Genomic DNA, 17,114 nt, shown 5'->3' with positions numbered 1-17,114 from the left:
TTTCCCCTCTTTCAATTTGTACTCATTAGTCCTTGTCCTAGCACTACAGTTCCTGACAAAGAGTCCTTCTTTGGCTTCTCTGTAGACCCACTTCAAATACTGGAAGGTTGTTATGGGGTCTACACAAAACCTTCTCGTCTCCAGGCTGCACAGCCCCAGCATTCTCAGCTCTTTCAGTAGGGCTGTGGCTGGCATGCAGGCTCTCATCCTGGTAGACATGAGGTAGCTTTTCCTTCCTTCGCTGTTTCTCATGTCCCCAGAGGAAAACAGACACAAACTGCCTAAGGACCATGAAAAGCCAGTCATTTCTTGTTAACCATCATAAGAAACCATCATAAGAGAGCCATGCAAAAATAAGAAATGCCTGTATGCTTTTCACCAACTATTATTCCTTAACTTTACTACTAATATTCTGTAAGAAGTATATGATTCTGACAGGAAAAGACTTTGTGAACATTTCAAGACAGAAAGCCCATTTCAAACACTACAAGAAGAGGGGCTTCACCCTTTTTCAGAGTTTCTCATGCAATTTTCTACAGTTCTTAAAAATGCTAAAATCACAATTAAAGGTATGTGCTCTGTAAAATGATAGAATCATTTATGTTGGAAAATATTCTAAGATCAAATCCAACCATTAACCCAGAGCTGCCAAGTCCACCATTAAATCCTGTCCTTAAGAACCCCATCAACATGTCTTTTAAATTTCTCCAGGAATGGTGCCTCCACTACATCTCTGGGCAGCCTGTTCTTCCACTCCTGTGTCTGGAATATTGCAGACTTAATCTAAATGTGGGACTAGATTTAATAGAAAAGATCACTTACAAGGTTTGTACATGGGCTAAAATCAGGTTTTGAACTAAGTTAAACTGCGAAGACTAGATGCACAGCCAAGGCCTCAGTGCCTTATGGCACTAGGTTGTAGGAGAATTTCCAGTAACACAGAGAGTTTTGTGTAAGGCTGTTAAGACTCGATGCTGCTCACAGTTATGGGGCACTACAGGTAGAAAACCTGAGTTCTGCACCTCTTTCTGCAAGTAAGTATTCACAGATGGTGACAGCAGAAAAAATTGCATACCCTCATGACGTATCTCAAGATGCATTGTCATTTAAAACAAGTCCCCCAGCACACATCAGGAAAATAACACAAAACAATTCACTAGATCATGCTGCTGAAGATGTAATGTCTGCTCTGGACTGCATTTGTTCTTGAGGTTGGCAAATTACCCTGGACATCAGGACTACAAGATTCTTGCCACCTCTAGACACTGGCACAATGTACATATTTAATGCCACATGCCTGGTGCACACAGTACTCATTCATCAATGTCCTATGTGCTGAAAAATATTTTCTGTGCTAATTCACAATGACGGTCGTTAATCCTCCATCCCTTACAAATCTCAGCAAAGTCCACTTAGCTTGGAGTCAGGCATATTTCAGAAAGTATTTGTCCTCTCTGCATTGGGATTGAGAGAAACATACAAGGGAAGGGGTGACAAAAATACTGGAAGTCTAGCAGGGCTTGGGTAAAACCTCAGAAATCCTGTAAGGATGCGAAAGAAGCCACAAGCTTCTAAGGAAAGCAACTGGTAATTAAAACCTTGATTCAGCAAGTCATTTGAGTTTATTTAAATAGATACTTAAAGATAAACGCAAAGCATTTTGCTCAAACATTTTGAGGAATATGATCCTTAAGGAAGATTAACAAGTCTTTAATAACACTTGTGTTATGAAATGTCATTATAATCAAGCAGTAAATCAATAGTACAGTAGCACATGCTGCAGATCACAAGGGCTGTGTTTTGCGGAACAAAAGAGAGGGCAACCTCCTCATCTCCTGTGACACTGATACACGTTATATATACCTACACCTTCCAAACAGTGACATTTTTGGTACCTCTAGTCACCCATGAGGCCATCTGTCTACATGGGAAGGGGTAAAATTTTTTTGCTTTGAATTCCACAACCTTCCAAGCAGGTTAAATGCAGGACACATCTCTGCTAAAAACTGCCTACACCAGTGCACTCTCTTGCTTCACATTCCAGCTCCCCTGGTCTCCTCCCCGGTCAGACCTGGCTCAAGGCTGCTTGGAGTGCTCAGGGGGCAGATGAGTCACAGATGCTCCCGCAGCTCAGAGCTGAAAGGGGCCAGCTGTGACCATGTCAAAGAGCCAGAGGGAGGATGCCCAGCCAGGGCCTGTGGAGGGGGTTGAGGGCAGAAATACAGGAGCAGAGATTTAGCCTAAACTGAAACTGTCAGAGCTACATCCTGGTGAGTGAGATAATGCATGCATTTCCCCTGCCTGGCCCAGACTGAATTAGCACATCTGGGGCCCACATTTACTGCTGCTTTGGAGCACCTCTGCCATTAACACTAAAAACACATCCTGGAGGACATCAGGGCTTGAGATGAAGGAGGTGAGAGGGGAAATAAGACACCTTGCCTCCCCCTTCACCTTGTTCCTCCCTCCTCCCACATGGCTCCGAAACACTTTGCAGCTTGAATGCTGTCAATCTCCTTATGAATGAAATGTATTTATAGAAATCCCATTGCTGTGGCTCAATACTTTTATGGGACCAGATGTTGAAGGACATGAAGTTGATAAAATAAAGCACAGACCAAGAAAAAAGGTCAAAATCATCTGCTGCCAGCAGTGAGAATTACTGCTTCCCCAACTTCCATGGAGCAGTGCCAGTTTACCTCAGTGAGAAGTGGGGTTGGCAAGCAGGTACAGATGTGAATAGTTAGGCTGAGTAAGCTGTTCAACCAAGACATCTGCCCTTCACAGGAGAGATTCTTCTAGAAAGGGTTAATGCCTTCTCTTTTGAAATGCCACGTGGCAGCTGCAGATGACATCATATTTTCTGCCATACTGTTTTATATCAGCGTATACAAAGCATCCAGGGAAGACTAAGCACTGCTTGAGACTGCAATCAGAGCAATGGTCAACATTATCACAACAAATGACATCATTTAGAGATTTCTTGATCTCATGGTTGTGTTTAAAAATAGGGATATTTCAAAATACCAGGGCATATTCAGACAGAGCAAAAGCACCAAGGCCTCAGACACATATTGATAACTGGATGGTGGTAATCAACCCACAAGAAACACACAGATCTTAGGTACACATGTGAAACCACCTGCTTTCAACTAAAGCCAGCAGCTCAGGAAGATGCCAGGGTATGTAACCAAAGGATACATACAGCTATGTTTCGGTACTATGCAGCAAAGCCGAGGAGAAGCAGGTTAATTAAAATTCGTGTGTCATTTCCATCTCCTCTGCATGTCTACAAGACTGTTTATTCTCACCATCTGAAAGAGATTCTCACCATCTGAAAGAGATATTAATTGCTGCTCTTGGTTTGTGAGAATAAACACTGCAAGAGATCAAGTTCCCTATTGAAGCCTTCTCGGTTTTGCTTTTAAACGCCAATGTAACAGCTTGAAAGGGCTGCTTTTATCTGCACAGCAATTGGCTTAGGATGCAAGCCTAGGGTGAAGTCCATTACCAGTTGTCCACCAAAATTTTGTTGACAAAGACTACATCAGCCTTTGCTGCCCATTTCTATCAGTCACAGCTCAATGTAGTAATAAGATTTTGTCCATCGATTAGGTTTAGGCTATTGGCTTCAAATAATCTCCTTTCTTCACCACTTGTGCCAGCACTGTGGTAGTTGAAGTGCTCAGCAGCAGGTAGGATCCCAAAACAAGATCTTGCACACAACCTGGAGAGACACAGTGTGGAGAGAATGCATATGTTAGCTCATCAGTATTTCAACACTGGTGCAGCATCAATGCTGACATGGGGCCTAACAGACTGTGCTGCTGCACAGATCATGGTGCATCTTGGGAAGTGCTTATCTCCTGCCAGGATTATCTACTACCTTGTAGTAACAGAGAGCACAGAGTTTGGTGGCTATTTCTACCCCCATGTCAGAGATCATTGGGTGGCACAGTCAGTGGCAGCCCAAAGCTAGCATAGTACCCCTGACTGGTTTGATGTTAGCATCACTTCCAGTGTGTTTGTAGGTGTGTTTTTTAAGTCCTGGGTGCTTAGACTTGTTGAGCCTGACAGTATCTGTGATGTGAATCTTTCCCCTTTTCCAACATCTCTTCTTTCAGGGCATTCAAAGCAACTACAGCAAAAAAACAGTAACACATTTCAGCTGGAAGGCCAATGTCAGTCCCTCAGCTCTGGGAACATGAGGCCAACAAAACTGGACAAAATACAAAACTAGGTGTAATCTGCCTACTGTCAGACCCCAATCTACCTTACAACGATGCTGAAGCTCCTTGGAGTCTGGATGGAAATGGTGAGGCTGGGTATGGAATAATACACCCAGAGATTTCACTGATCCTGGCAGAGGGCTGATCTGCAGCCCTGTGATGTGCTACTGAAATAAATACAGTAGGAAAAATTAGCGTCTATGGCAAAGTGAGATGCTGTAGTGAAAAACAATTCTTGTAGGTTTTAACCAGCCCAAGGAAGTACTATGTGTGTGCTAATGAACCATCCAGCTGACAGCAGCAGAGAGACTATGTACAACGGGCCAAAAAAGGTTAGGTTACACTATTCATAGACCATGGTATTTCACAGAGATTTAACAAGGAACACCCATATTACAGAACATGTAGCAGCAGGTGATGAAGGAGATTAGAGAGCCCTTCAGCAACAGAATGAAGGTTAGAAAAAGAAACTGGACTATGCTGCCCATGCAGGAGAATAAGGAAGAACCAGCAAGTGTGCATCTTCAATAGGTCTTTCAGCTCCTGGAAGAGTTTTGGCAGGGCTGTCGACTAGGCTTATATTATTTTCAAAAATGAACCAAGTAATTGGAAGATGTTCATGAAAAACAAACAAAATATATTTTTAAAATTCCACTGACACTTGCCTATGAATGTAAAAATTCAAAAGCAGAACTGCTAGCCATTTGAGTTACATATGGTGTGGATGAAATGGAGTTCAACTAAGCATAAAGAAGAAGAATTACTGTGGTATACTTTCAGCCAAAATTTCTAGAAAAGTGACAGAGACTATAAATAATGAATTTCTAAGAAGAGACAGTGCGAGAATACTTCTCAGTTAATGGTATTTCTTTTGTCTCTCAACCAGTTATTCACCTGAACACTTTAGTTCTCAAGAGATCTAAAGTGATGCAAAAAACCTACCTCTCTTGCAGCATATGTTTACAAAAGCTGTACTTGCTGTAGAGGCATCACAACAAAACAAATTTGGCTTCAGTGCTAATTTGCTTGCAGTAAGTGTCACTTGAGACAAAAGCTAGCTAGACCTGGAGTAATAGATGGCAATCTCCATAAATGTATCTGAACTAAATACTTCAGCAACACTGAAAGGCTATGAAGACTGATGAGAAAACACACTGAAGTCAGAGTATCATCTTTTGGGCATTTCTGGGTGAGTCAAGTATATTCAGGATCTTCTCTCTCGCCCATTTTTTAGGGTACCTAGACTACATTAATTTCATGCACAGCCCAAATGTTAGACTGCAGCTTTACAAGTCACACTTTTTTTCTTGCATATATTGCCTTTCTACTACTGCAAAAATACTAGGCTGGCTTGATGGGGTGAGGAAACAGTGCTTTGTACCCACCTCTGACCCACAAGAAATGAACAAGATTTTTGCCTCTGACTTAGATACAGTGGGAAGACACAATTACTGAGAAATAAAGACATACATTATATTTGGGCACATGTACCTCTGTTACACCGGCAGCATAAATTGTTGCAAGTCTCCTGGGTCTATTTCTAACACAAACACATAAGCCAGCACTACCAAGTGCAAACAGTGACAATTAAAAAAGCCTAATAAATCCTTAGGCTTTTGAGTAAAAGAAAGCACATCAGTGATTTACTAATTAATGCATGGATGCCCTTGTGAAATCCTAGGGTGTCTCCAGAAACTCATCATGTATACTTCAATTTTCCCCAAAAAGTTTTGGCTGTATGACACATTGAGAATACGTAACATATTTATCCTTACACCTTACAACAGTGCAACTGCCATTATTGGCGGCACAGTGATTGGATACTAAATCCTATCCATCACTTTCAAAATGTCACTCTAATACCAGCATGTCAGCTCTGATGCACAGCCTCCCCTGGAGATCCTCTAGCCCTTGTACAAACAGGTATTGCAAAGACCCACTTCTGAAAATTCCATTTCACCTCAAGGCAAAGTGGTGTTTATTATTATCTTTAGAGTATTACAGATAATCATACTTTTTTTTTTTTTTTTTTTTTAATTAACCATGATACCTTTGTCCCCTAGAAATGATCATGCTCAGAGTTATCCCAGTCCACAGAGAGGGTGGTAGTCACCTGGGAGCCAAAAGAGACAGGACATTTCCAGAGTCCCTTCCCTTAAAATTCCTGATTGATGAACACAGTTACTTACGTGACTGCAAGGCATGCTGCAACAAAACATATCTTCCCTCTTGACCAGTGAAACACCTGGGCTTGCCCCCAGGTGTCTGTAGACACCAGTCCTACACCCATCAGAGTAATATTGTATGCATGGCGAAACTCCAACAAAGAGCACCAGGAGCAAGGTTAAATGCCAGTCAAGGAGGTGCAACACCAAATAAAAGGTGAGATCCAGTGGGAGGAGAAAAATTACAGCAGTGCAGGATCCTGGGGTGCTCCTGTTACACATACATCCTGAGAGCTTGTCTGCGCTTTTGGTTTTAATTAGCATTTGCTAACATATGGAGATATTTACCCAGAAGGAAGGTCGGTAGAGCGGTTAGCAGAAACAGTGTCTCTCCCTTTCCCCTATCCCCTTCCCACTGGGGCACGGGGGCCAGCGCTCCAGCTGGTATAAATCTGTGGTACTCTGCTGATTTACACCAGCTGAGCATCTGGCATCAAGACACTTCCGATTGTTTATAAAAAGAAGAGCAATGTGGTGTGCTACTTATAAATCTCTCTCCTGAGCCGAGGTTGTGGTCCTCACCTGTGTCCTGCTTGGCCACATCCTGAGGCCCATCCCATCACACCAACACAGCCAGGCCCACTCCTGGCCACTGTCACCTGGAGAAAACAGGTACAGGATCCTATCTCACATCAAATCTGTACAAAATGGAGGTGGGAGAGAAGGGGTGAAAAATTCCTGCTCCTTCCCCCAGCCACTCAGGGAGGATTAGTTAGCCAGTGTTTATAAATTGCCCTGAAGGGGTCAAGTGCAGGAGTGATTGGTGTCAGTTTCTCAGCACTACTTTCAACAGTCGACCAAGGGTTACTTTTAATTTCTCTTATTAACTGAACAAATGGGACCAGGTGTCCAGCCTTCAGCTTGCAAGGGCAAGGCTTGGCCCTGTGCTGCCACCCCCCATGGTGCAAGAGGAATCACCTGGTTTTAGAGAGGTCCTGGCAAAAGGCAGCACAGGCCCAGCAGAGAACACCCACTTCCAGCTTAGCCCCACTGTACCCCATCTCACCCTGTGCTTGCTCAGCTTTCTGGCCCCTTACTTAATGCAGGGAGATGTCTTTCCCCCTGAGCCTGGTGGGACTGGTGTGTGCAGGGCAAGGAGCATTTGGGCTTGCTCTCCCCAGTCCTCACCACCTCCCATGGCTCAAGTCATGTTCCCCCACCACAGCCATTTCAGTCCCAATCACACCTGCAGTTCTTGTCAGCAGTTTCCCCAGGGACAAGTGGCAGGAAGGAGGGCCATCCCCTTTGCTTTCTTGCAGACCACATCTGTGCCTTTGCGCCAACACTGTTCCAAATCTTTGCCTTGTTTTATTGAAGGAAATGTTGTTCCCTTTAGAGCAGCTAAGTTTTTCAAAATTGTCCAGTACTCACATCTTCAGTCTAATTGGGTTTCTAAATTGACTTGAATTCCTTTTCTTGTCTGTCCTTTATAAGGAAAATCTGAAATTTATACTATACATATTTCATTTATATTTAAAACTGCATAAGTTTCAAATATGGATTCAGTGAGAAGGAAATTAAAATAAAGTTTGATATCATAGAAATATTTTTGTATTGTGGAAATATTTTGCTGATCCATCTGCACTCTTGTGACAAAAACGACTATGCCAGGATAACATAAGAACGCCCATGTGGCAGCAACCACTGCCTCTGGAGACAAAAGAAGAGGAAACGTTTTAGGTGAGAGCAATGAAGGAGCAACAATTTAGTCAGTCACAATGAAAATGGTCAATCTGGATGGTGCCACAGACAACCATGGGGCCAGGAGGTAGCCCCTGTCACAGTGGGTGGCAGATCTTGCCATGGGTAAATCTGGGAAAGAAGGAGAACCTAACCTGCAGCCACCCCATCTTCTCCAAGGCTGCCAGAGCAACTTTGTGCAGCTCTCCTGTGGACAGAAAGCCAAAGAGAGCTGCACCTTCCCTCTGGATCCCACGATGCTGGGGCAGCTACACTGCCAAAGGTGGCACCACAATGCTCACCATATCACTTTGTCAGTCTTGCTTCCTCAGAGAGGCAGAAAGGTATTTGGCTTTAAAGCACGAGGGTGCAGCCATAGCACTGTGTCTCCTGATGTCCTTGGGAGTTTTGCTACTGGCTTTAACAACCAGACAGTCGGGGGGGGGGGGGGGGGGAGGGGTCACTGTGTGGTGCTTAAGCAGCCCCTCTGGAATCACAGCCCTCGACTGCAATTAGTGCTGATTTATTCTGGGTGACTACAGTTCAACACAGACCAGTACTGGTCTGGCTGCCACAATTCATCCTTGAGATTTGCCAGTGAAGGCAGCAATTCTTTTGATCTTCCTAATAGAGAAAATTGGAGAGCATACAATCAGCCTCTCTTTCTTCCCCACTGCCATTTGGATATGACTGCAAGTAGTCTGAGGGGAAGTTCTGCTTGGAGCAGACTGCTCCTCCAGTCCTGCTGGCCACAAAGAGTCAGAGGATTTAAATGCTCCCAACTCCACCCCTGAACATGTCAGACATGTAGAGAAAAAGATCTTGAAATAAGAACGAGGGTATCGCCTGGGGGAGATTGGATGGAGTGATAGAGGAACTCCAAGTATCATTTGACTGTAAAACAAATTGTTTTACATAGCACAGCTAGGTCTAGCAGGAATCAAGGCGTGACTGAAATTATTGTCTATGATCAAGCACACAGCAGGGTGAGCAAAAAGCCCAAAAGTGTCTTTCCAGCTCCTTTCACTTGGAGCTGCTTGTTTGCTGCTCCTCTGGTGCAGATCAGAGGGGGCCATGGCTGGGCTGTATTGCACCAAGTCTGGACAAACACAGAAGCAAGTGCTCAGCCAGATACAAAGCACATTGTCTTCAGGAAAGGAGGGGCATCCAGGACATGTATCCTGTACAAAGGAACCACTGAGATGGTGGCCGTTTATTCAGGCCCTTCACTGTCCTTGTCCTTTGAGGTGTATTCTGTGTGCCCCTAGGCACTCATTCGGTCTGCAGACAAGTTGTGACCGCATGCCAATAGTCACTGTAATGACAACTTTTCTAGACTGCGAGTGAGGGATCACAAGGCTCTTCTGAAGAGGGATAGGTGGAAAGAGAAGCCACCATCCCAAGCAGGTGTGATGCTTGAACAGAAGCACAGCCATAGGAGCAGGGTGTGAGCTCCTGCAGCAAACACACAGCAAATCCGTCCCAGCCTCCCGCCCCCCAATATGGTTGTGATTATTGAAAAGCAGGGGATTACCAGCCATGACATCTGTACAAACATGCCACAGGAAACAAAATTGCAAAGACTTTAGCAATCAAGACCAGACTCTTGGTTTGTTTGTTCAGATATCAATATCCACAAAAGACAGCCCCGATCACAGCTGTAATTGGCACAGCAGCGAAGGCTCCCAGGGCAGTGGGGAAGATGAATAGGCCAAGGTGGGCAAAGAACAAACCTGGTCCCTCTGGGATTCTCTACTGTTTCAAGAACAACTTGTGAATTGTTGAGGAGCAAGGCATAACCAAATTAGTCTGGGGAAGAGAAGTGTCACACAAACATGTCCTGGTCAGTGTCATTCACTGGCATTTTCATGTGACATTTATCCTGAAGTTCAAGCCAGGAAGCTGCCAGAGAAACCATTCAGCTATAAGTTCTTCTCTCTCCTCCTGAAAACATCAATTAACCAAAAAAATCACTTGCAGCCAGAACTGTGCCTGCTGTTCCTTGTGAGTCGTGTGAAGTATAAGGCACGCTTTTCCCACCAACAATGATAAAAGGTTGTTTTGTTTGTTTGTCCGCTTACCTCAATGTTTAAACATTTATCCTATAGGGGATTTCTTCTTTGGAGGTTAAAATAATGAAAGAGACCAGAATTTTTTTAACAGTTCACTTAATGTGAATCAAATGCTCTGTTCTTGAATCTTGGATGCCAGTTAAACATCTTGCCTACTATAAGACACCCATTTATAATGCAAGCATTAGCATTTAGCACACATCTACTCAGAAAAAACAAGCCCATGCAAACTACAAATATCTTAACTTTAAAAAATGCTCTTTTAAAAACCTCCAGGAGGAGACTTCCTTTAATGCTCTGAGTGCCTTGAAGTCATTCACAAATTAACAAGCACATAGTATGAATAAACTGAGTAGCTTAAGAGGTGCATTTGGTCTCACCCTCATGGGGGCAGGGGGCAAAGAACCCTGACTTTCTGCATTAGAAGACTATGCAAAAAAAACCCAACCCAAAAACAAATAACAAGGCTGCAGCACACATTCCTTCAGGCATCTTCCACTTTACCAGACATCCTAAAAATAAGGGGGAAATTCTGTTTTTTCTTTTTTCAACCACACAGTAGAAAATCCATCCCTTCTGCATACTGGATGTCTCTATAATGCATCAAGCATTAGCACATACAGGCATGAAATACATTATGAGATTAGTAATAACAATATGTATTTGTTGCTAGAATGCATTCTTTTGCATCAAGACTTCAAGTAAGTTAATCACTTCAGCAAATATTTCAGAACATCCTCAAAACAATGGAACTTGGGTGCTTTGCCTCGCTGGGCCCTCAAGATGTAAATATGAGCTTTTATTTTATTAGCTCCCAAAATCAAGAAAATAGTGAGCAAATGCAGAATTCACCAGATTTCACCAGATTCCACTACACTAGAAACAGGGACACTGATTGAAACCAGCAACAGTTTAAAACAGAGAAGAAAAACTAGGTTTTTACACAGCAGGTAATGAATTTCTGGAATATGTCCCTGCCTTGTCTTCTTCCTTGCCTCTCGTGGGATAGAAGCAATGCTGCTTATCTGTTAATCTTTCCCAAACCTCAGCTATCATCATCCCCCAAAGTAAGGAAACTTGCACAGCCAAGGAAGGAAATCTACCTTCTGCAGAGAGAAATGTGGAAAGCTGAGTCACTTCAAGAACCAAATAAAATAGTGAAAAATAGATACAACAATATTTCTCTCCTGTTTTAGATGCAGAGGAAGGAACCTAAAAATAACAACAACAAGCCCTAAAACCAGTTTGCTCTAGTTATGATAATCCAGGCATAACATTTACATGAGAACATAAAATACAGCACACAGCTGTAAGTAAAACAATATGTGTGTTCCTGAATAATGGGAAAATAGCTTGCCAATAAGGATATATTTTGAGCAAATGAAAGATGACCTGGAATTGACTCTAGAGTAACAACTTGATTACTTATAAAAATAGGAGGTAGGGGAAGAGAAAAAAGTAGAGGAAGCAGTGGTTGGGAAGAGCTTATGTTATGTGGTATTTGATGTATTTACTTTGAAAAGTTTCCTTTTGATGAATAATAAAAACAATGCTGTAACAGCCATCTTCATGCCAAAAAATAAGATTGGCTACGGATTTTACAGCTAATGTGGCTCTACTCACCCAGATTCTTCATGTCAGAAGGCCACATTTAAGCTCAGATGGTGAAACTGAAGCAAAAGAGATTGAAAAAGAAATAGCTCTGAAGGTGAAGGGAGAGAAGAGCATGTCGCTCAGCTCCTTGAGAGAGAGCTTACTGGCTCTCCAGCCTGCAAATTGTTTCCATGCTGGTGTGCACAGCAACACAGCATGCTGGTGCCTTGGAAGAAACCCAACATGCTTCCCAGCTAATGCATTTCTTTCAATATCCAAGGTGAGCTTAGTGTTCATAAAAGCAGAAGATTGCCAGGCTTGTTGGCTGAAGCAATCCAGCAGCACCCATGAGGCATTTACCCTTCAGGCTCTAGGTCCTGGCAGAGCTGCCAGGTATGTGGAAGGGGAAGAGGGAGGACAATGCAACGCCACTGCCAGGTTATTGCTGGGAAAGCTTCATCCGTACATTTGCAAAACGTGGGAGGAGTGTTGTGATTCAGGGCCCTGGAAAAAGCCATAGGTGAATGGTAACACATTCCTCTGTTTCTACACAACTGATTAATGGCAAGACTCCCCCTACTTTGCTTGAGTTCTTCAGCCCTCATCCCTGAGTGACTTCAGGGCTAAGGATGTCTCTGTGACTCCCTGGATCCTTGTCTTTCTGCTTGTGCCAAATGCAATGGTAATTTCTGGAACAGAGCTGGTATAAAGCACAAGAGAGAGGCAGAATCAATGCACTTCAGACTAGTTTTGAGCTTCTTCAGAGTTAAGAAAAAAACCCTTTTTTTTGGCTTCTTTCAACCTGTACTTGCACATTGTGATTTTACACCTGATACCACTCTTATCCTTGTCCCTCTCCTCCTTTCCCATATGTGTGGCCTTTTCCCTTTGCTGGTTCTCTCTACTTCCTGGGTCTTTGCCCATCTCTCTCTCTCTATCCTTCTGGGACACTTCCCAAAATTTAAATATCAGCCTAAAGGTCTTCCTCTTTAGCTGCTGAAGAACACAGTATTGAGGTCAAATGTAATGTATTTCTGCCTCACTCAAAAGCTGAGGGACTTTCTTGAAAAATACCACTCACAATTGCTTACACAGCAATGAGGAAGAAAACGTCAGGCCTTGTCCTCATTTCCAGATAATCCAAGCTTACATGAAATCTCCCTGTGACGCACAAATAAATATTTACTATATGAATTTGAGCAATGTTTCCTGCTCTGCAAAAACAAAGTCAGTGTTTGAGCTGGGCTTTCTGTCCAGTAGGCTTCTGGTATACAGTGCTTGTTATGGCATCCTGACAGGTTTCTTCTTCACTTTCTCAGCAGCACCTGTTCACAAGAAACAGGAGGACCCAGATTTATATACTTAAAGCAGCATTTTGTTGCTTTACATGAGTAATTCAACAAGGGTCAACCAGAGAGAAGCAAAGAATGGAAAAGCAAGTATAGAGGCAACACAAAGAAGTGAACCTGATTCATTTTTCCCTTGGAAATACAAGAGAGAGGATTGCTTTCCTTGGAGAACAAGTGTTTGTTAACAGAGATGTTGCCGTCATTACTGGGATGACTAAAATGTGGAGTGCAACTACTTCATCTTCTATACAGCTCTGTGTCCACAGAGGGGAAAGCTTTTAGAAAGCAATAAGCAAACAGAAAGTCATAGTTATTAATCTGAGGTATTTTACCTCTTTTCTCCAGCTACATCTATTAGCTGTGCATGTGAGTCTTTAAACAAAAGCCTTTCTTATGTCCTCTTCTTAGGCACCCTTCCTTTATTCTTTTATTGGTTTAAACTGTAACTTACTGGGTCAAGAAAATCATTCCCATTTTTACTACAAGTCTCTATAAATAATAAGTCATACAGATGTTAGGAGTAAGAACAAGAAGTAATTATTTGCCAAGGTCTGTCTTTCCTAGCAAAGAAAAAGCAGCCATCAATTGTGTAGGTTTTTCTAATAAAGTGGGTACCATCATGTGCACTGAGGAGAGAAATGCCTCATCATAAAAAGAACAAATGGGAAGGAATCTGTTGGCACCTTGGCTTCAGAAAAGCCATATTTTAGGGGTTTTTTTCATCAATAATTACTGTGGTGTGGGGAAAGGGCTCAAAGTTCCATTTGTTCTCAAATCACCAAAGATTCCTTATCATTCCCCTTGACGTTAGGCTTTTTTGTTGTTTTATAGGAGGCTATGGGATTTCCTTATAATTCATTCCAGAGGTCTACTGGCACCCTGCTTGAAAGAGGGTAGTTGATGAGAAAAAAAACCTGAAAGAGAAAATACAACTCACATTAAAACACGTATTTTCTTTCCAGTCCCTGCACACACAGGGGAGAGCTGGGTACCCAGTAGCATTCACACAATAACTGTCCCTGCAAACAGCGTGCATCGGTCCCCTCAGTGGAGCCCACTCTCTTTGCTGCTATCTTCTTCCCTTTTCCCACCAACAAGGTTCAAAATGAACAGCCCAGCTTCATGCACTACTCCAATCTTCAGGATCTCAGGGAGCACTCTTCTTTTCCTGAGTCAGAACCTATCTAAGCCATCTACTCTAGTGTGGTTTGCCATTTAGGCTGTGAGCTTTTCTCTTTATTCTGCCCATTGCCCACCTTGGGGGCAAGATGAGGACCAATGGGAACTGCAAAGTATTGTCAAAGTAGATCTTTGTCTTTCCAAATGTAAGTTTCTTTGATCTCCTATCAGCTGCCATTTCCTATGCTTCCATGGAATACACAGGGCAGAGAGTTTCCATACAGAAACACCCAGCATGTCTCTCCAGCATTGCACCATTACCTTTTTATTTTTGATTTCTCTTTTTGTTAAATTTTACATCATTTTACAACACATACCTTGCTGCTATACTGTGGCAAGCTTTCAACTAGTAAGGAAGAAGCTTTTATAACTGCATTTCTGAAAAGGCTCCAATTTATTTCTCATAAAGATCCTTGGGATAAAAAGCAGATTAACATTCAGAAGTAAGTTAAATGAAAAATTGAGGCTGCTCAGAGAGAGATATTAAAGGCTGATTGGCACAAAAGGGTACTTTCTGGCAAACTTTTTGAAGCACTAAAAGAAAAGGGTCAAGAGTCATCTGCTTAAGTAATGATCTCCAAGGCAAAAATATTGGCTGGCCCATCCCATAACTACAATGGACTATTATATGTATGTTCTATAGGCTGAATGCATCAATTATACTCATCATGTGGCTTCTTGAACATGCTTAACTTGCTATTTCCTTTTATTCAGTGTGATAGCACATAAATTAATACGAAGGCATACATGAGAGTATTTTATACCTTTTCTCCTCTGTTTTAAATTTTGAGAATCAGCAGTTTCACTATGAATAATTTAGAGGGAAAAACTTTCAGAACTGAGGAGGGTGGTAGGGCATGTCTGTGTCTGCAAGCTAAATTCTGTCCACTAACCACACTTATGCAGGATGGGAAACAGCTTTGCCAATCAATAAAGCATCATAATTCGCCTCGTAACAGGAAATGAGGACTCTGCAATAATGCAGTTTTAATTTTAATGCAATTTAAAAGAAAAAAACACCCAGTACCAGATGCTCATCAGAGGACCATTAAATGTTATTACTATATGCTATTTCCCTTAGGAACTCTCATGGTTAAAAATCAACAATAAGAAGCAGCCTATATCCTTTTACAGTGAATCTCTACAGCTGCAGTTCAGCTGAGAGCTCTGACAGGTCACAAGGTTGATCACAAGTTTGACATTTCTCAAAAGGTAAGATGAGATGTGGATAAAAGCTTTGTTTTTACAGACCTTCTCACCAAAAAGCCACTTATGCTCTCCTTCCTTCAGCGTGATGAGAAGTGGCTCAAACACAGCTTTGTGTCCTCTCTGCTTTTTTCACTGTCCTTTCCTAGGTACACGTGCCGTCTCATTTCTCACCAAGGACCAAGCACTGGCCCATCCACACACAGGTGTCTTCCTGCAGGAAAGCAACAGTATGCCTCAGAGGATGGATGGATGGATGGATGGATGGATGGATGGATGGATGGATGGATGGATGGATGGATGGATCTCCAAGTAGGGCTCCTGCACCAGCAACCGTACTTGGCTGACACCACTCTCCTCCTTCCCCATTAGATGACAGCAGGAGCATTCCCTTCCACCACACACCACTCTGCTCTCCTGGCATGGAGTCAGTGCTGGAAAACTGGTTGTGTCAATGCTCCAAGATTTAATACAGCGATATACTCTTAGAGTTTCATTCATTGGTAGTTCAATAGTTTTCTGGGAGAAGGAACCAAGGAGATCATTTTGCCTGAAAAGCTGTTGCTAACTAAAATAATGGGAAAACCCATTGCTGGTTTCTCAGAGAGTTAAGTCAATGGTTTACCAAAAGTTAAGAACTTGAGAAATAAGGAAGGGTGGTCAAGACACAAAGAAGCCAAATCCTCAGATAGTTCAGGTGACTTTTCCTGCTCTACTGCAGCTGTCTAGGACCCATCACTCAATTGCAGCAATCCTAGGGACTAACAGTGCTCCATGAAAAAAAGGACATAGGTACCTCTCCATGTCACAAGGATGTAAGGATGGATACACTAAAGTTTGTATGGAGTTCAAAACTTAGTGATCCCCCCAAAAAAGCCTTATACTGACATAAAGTTATCAGTATATTTTTTAGCTCCACATATTCAAAAAAAGGCAATATGGAGGACCAACACCTCAACTCTGAGTTTAGAGAGATTCTTAATTCATAAATACAGATCTTGTCAAGTTTCTATATGGTTTGGGGGACTTAGACAGCAATCATGAAAAAAAAAGAAACCAAAACAAACCTCAAATTTTTTTTCTCAGCCTTCAAATAAACATGAAATCCATGGACCCAACAGTCAGCAGTAACTTTCCTCCCATAATTCCTGAGAAATGGAAGGGTTGTATACTGCATGAAAAGGGAATATTGAAACCTCTTGATATTCAGGGGAAAAAAAAAAAAAAAAAGCCAGGATTCTTAGCATAAAAGCACAGATACACAGACAAAGACTCTCTTCTTCGGAACTTGCAGCAACACAGTACACCCAGCTCACAAACTGGACAGACAGAATTGGCCAGCAGTGCTGAAGAAGCATATGGCACTGCTTTCTATGAGGAGGCTGAGGCTCAAGTAGTACCAGTTTCATTTTCACAGCAGACATCTTTAAGTAGTCAGGTAAGTAACCCCAGTGCTGCAGTGAGAATGCTGAGAATCTTCTAGGAAATTAGGCCAAACAGCTACAGCACCTCTGCACTAAGGAGTAATTGAACACTTTGATATGATAATTGATCATAGTGCATTGATTAAAGATGACAAGA

At 42.5% G+C, this 17,114-nt stretch overlaps 1 long non-coding RNA gene across 1 annotated transcript; it reads right to left on the bottom strand.

Moving 5' to 3' along the window:
- Positions 1 to 1,603: 1,603 nt before the first annotated feature.
- On the bottom strand, positions 1,604 to 6,887 carry LOC136289478 (uncharacterized). Its single transcript, XR_010720847.1, has 2 exons — positions 6,743 to 6,887; positions 1,604 to 3,727 (listed from the first exon to the last, which is right to left on the bottom strand). It is a non-coding gene; the product is annotated as an uncharacterized lncRNA (long non-coding RNA).
- Between the last annotated feature and the right edge of the window lie 10,227 nt (positions 6,888 to 17,114).

This window comes from Chamaea fasciata, unplaced genomic scaffold (genome assembly GCF_029207755.1).
Source record: "Chamaea fasciata isolate MVZ Bird 193981 ecotype frontalis unplaced genomic scaffold, bChaFas1.0.hap1 SCAF_1, whole genome shotgun sequence".
In the NCBI taxonomy this organism is placed as follows: Eukaryota; Metazoa; Chordata; class Aves; order Passeriformes; family Sylviidae; genus Chamaea; species Chamaea fasciata.
This window is presented reverse-complemented; position numbering and strand designations above follow the sequence as displayed.